Source organism: Nanorana parkeri, unplaced genomic scaffold (genome assembly GCF_000935625.1).
Source record: "Nanorana parkeri isolate BGI_ZX_2015 unplaced genomic scaffold, ASM93562v1 scaffold622, whole genome shotgun sequence".
Taxonomy (NCBI): domain Eukaryota; kingdom Metazoa; phylum Chordata; class Amphibia; order Anura; family Dicroglossidae; genus Nanorana; species Nanorana parkeri.
In genome coordinates, this window is record NW_017306890.1 from 577629 (window position 1) to 581557 (window position 3929).

Sequence of the window (3929 nt, forward strand, 5' to 3'; positions counted from 1 at the left end):
AATAAAAAGGGGTACAGGTAATTAACAGGGGTACAGGTAAATAAAAGGGGTACAGGTAATATATGGGGTACAAGTAATATACAGGGGTACAGGTAATATATGGGGTACAAGTAATATACAGGGGTACGGGTAATATATGGGGTACAAGTAATATACAGGGGTACAGGTAATATACAGGGGTACAGGTAATATACAGGGTTACAAGTAATATACAGGGGTACAGGTAATATATGGGGTACAAGTAATATACAGGGGTACAGGTAATATACAGGGGTACAGGTAATAAAGTAATATACAGGGGTACAGGCAATATACAGGGGTACAGGTATCATACAGGGGTACAGGTAATTTACAGGGGTACAGGCAATATACAGGGGTACAGGTATCATACAGGGGTACAGGTAATTTACAGGGGTACAGGCAATATACAGGGGTACAGGTATCATACAGGGGTACAGGTAATTTACAGGGGTACAGGCAATATACAGGGGTACAGGTATCATACAGGGGTACAGGTAATTTACAGGGGTACAGGCAATATACAGGGGTACAGGTATCATACAGGGGTACAGGTAATTTACAGGGGTACAGGCAATATACAGGGGTACAGGTATCATACAGGGGTACAGGTAATTTACAGGGGTACAGGCAATATACAGGGGTACAGGTATCATACAGGGGTACAGGTAATTTACAGGGGTACAGGCAATATACAGGGGTACAGGTATCATACAGGGGTACAGGTAATTTACAGGGGTACAGGCAATATACAGGGGTACAGGTATCATACAGGGGTACAGGTAATTTACAGGGGTACAGGCAATATACAGGGGTACAGGTCCTCCTAGAATGAGATCCTAATAGGTTGGACTTGATGGACTAATGTCTTTATTCAACCTCAAATACTATGTAACTATGTATAAATAGGCAGTTTCTCCTCTGTGGTAAGATCCTCCACTCTTCGGGGAAGGCTTTCCACAAGATTTTGGAGGTTGCCTGGTGGGATTTGTGGCCCTTTGTGGGGGTCAGTTACTGATGCTGGATGAGAAGACCCGGCTCACTATTGAAGTTCTGATTCATCCCAAAAGTGTTCAGTAGCATTAAGCTCGGGGCTCTGTGTTGGACAGTTAAAGGAGAACTATGAGGTCAGTGTTTTTCCCCATAGTTCTCCTTAGGCTAACGGGAGGACACAAACTAGCGTCCTCCCGTCACCCTAAACTCAGTATATAGGGAGCTACAGCTCGCGGTATACTGAGGCGCCGCAGCCGGAGCGGATCCCGACATCGATGTCGAGATCCGCCCAGCTGCGTGAGTGACAGCTGGCTCTGCCTATCTAGAGCAGAGCCAGCTGTACCCGCCCCCTCCCCTGTCCGTTCCGCCAGTCAGCGCTGGAGGATCAGAGCGGGGAGGGGGGAATTCAGCCTGTCACGGCAGAGAGCCGTGACAGGATCGAGCGGTGAGCGAACGCCGGTATGTGTTCCCTCACTTCCCGATCTACTGAGCCGACCTGTGACAGTCTCCTTGTCACAGGTCGGCTAGAACTATGAGGTGAGTGAAAAGCCCCTCCCCCCTTCATAGTTCTCCTTTAAGTTCCTCCACACTAAACTCACCAAACCATTTTGGACAAGAACACCTGGCATACAATCTGGTTCCAATTCATCCCAGAGGTGTTCAGTAGGGTTGAGCTCGGGGCTCTGTATAGGGCACTAAAGTTCCTCCACACCAAACCATATTGGACATAATGACCTAGCATGTAACCTGCTTTAAATTCATCCCAAAGGTGTTCGGTAGGTTTGAGGTCAGGACTCTGTGCAAGGACACCCTGGATTCCCACGGTGGCGTCACAAGGGCGGGTGCGGGGGGTTTGACCCGCACCTGGGTGACACCATTTGAAGGGAAAGCAAAGCAAATGGCAAACGCGCTCATCAATTCGTCGCCAGCTTTACAGCGCGGTGCACATGGAAGGTCTTCATACAGTACAACAGCAAAAAGTTTCCCAGCACGCTCACCAGCCGGCATGCAAAAAAACTTGTCTCACCGCTAAGGGTAAAAACAGAGGTTTAGATACACGTCCTCCGTGTACGACCCCCCATGCGTCACTGCACCAAATCAGTCAAGGAAAACAAATGGCAAACGCACTGATGCTAGCTGGTGAGTGTGCTGGTAAACTCTTTGCTATTGTACTGTATAACACCCTTCCATGTGCACCTCGCTGTAAAGCTGGCGACGAATTGATGAGCGCGTTTGCCATTTGTTTTGCTTGACTGATCTGGTGCAGTGACGCATGGGGGGGGGGGGTCTCAGCTGCCGTTGTGATGTGCGGGGTCCCTTGTGCGTCCCTGTGCCGGTAAGGAGGTCGGGCTTCCTCCTGACAAACCCGCACCCAATTTTATCTTCTGCCCCATGTGCTCCAAGATGGAGACTCTCATAGTTTAGAGTTAGGACCGCACTATATGGAGGTGCCTTGGCACGGCTGTGCGGCTTTCACATTTTCTGCAGAAGACGTGTATCCAAACCTCTGTTTTTAACCTTAGCGGTGAGACAAGTTTTTTTGCATGCTGGCTGGTGAGAGTGCTGGGAAAACCTTTTGCGGTTGTACCATTTGAAGGGTGACACCAAAATGACTGACTGTTATTTTGGTGTCACCCCCTCTAAAAAGTCGGGCACTCTGTCATGCACCAAGAGCCCGACAGTGTCAGGAGAGAGGAAGGGACCTGGCGGCATACCTCATCCCGCCGGGTGAACCTCCCCTCCTCTCTACCTGTGTCCATCACCAAGATAGACGGCCACGCATGCGCGATGAAGTCATGGCGGGTGTCACCCAGTCTCCGCTCCGGGCGACACCCGGCCTCGGAATGCCCCTGGGTTTCCACACACCAAACTCAAACCATTTTGGACAAGATGACCTAGCTTTCAGTCTGGTTCTTATTCATCCCATTCGAGTTTCATCACACCATCCTGGTCACACCATGTCTCTATGGAGCTGGCTTTGTACACAGGGGACAGTCACGGTGGAACAGAAAAGGGTCTTCACCAAACTGTGACCACAAAGCTGGAAGATCACAATGGTCTACAATGTCTTTGTACGATGTAGCTCTAAGAGAACCTACACTGGACCATCACTGGAGACACCTGAACTCAACCCATTTGGAGGGAAGTCCACATACTGTTGGCCATATAGTGGGTGTGATGCAGGGGCGTCCCGAGGCTGGGTGACACCCGGAGCGGTAACCGAGTGGCCCCCCGCCGAGACGTCACCGCGCACGCGCGGCAGTATTCTGATACCTGCCGGCGGCCATCTTGTTGATGGACGCCGGCAGAGAGAGGAGGGGACAGTCACCCGGCGGGATAAGGAATGCCGCCGGGTCCCCTCCTCTCTCCTGATACTGTCGGGCGTTCGATCCATGACCGAGCGCCCGACTTTTCTGAGGGGGGGGTGACACCAAAATGACTGCAAGCCATTTTGGTGTCACCCCTCCAATGGTGTCACCCAGGTGCGGGCCGCACCCCCCTTGTGACGCCACTGGTGTGATGGTCAGGTGTCCACAGACTAGATGGGCAATACTTTATACTTTATTCTCTCATTGCACCAGGAGGTGGAAATCTTTAATTCTTTACTATGAACCCTTTCATATCTGTATAGACAATGTAAAGGGTTAAAATGTCCGCCAACACTAACCACAGCCGTAGGATCTATGGAGATCCCCTGTTAAGCTTTGACATACCGCAAGTAAGTAAACAACATACTCCACGTGTCAATGACATGACTTAGCTTTGTGTATGATGGCTACAAAAGGAAATAATTGGTTGCAGGTAGTTACACCAAAAGTAGCGTCATGGCCTCTCTAGTTGCAGAGGGGGCGATACACATGAAGTGGATTAGAAGCACAGCGGAGTGGTTAATCATGCCGTGGGTGGGTGGAGAAGGG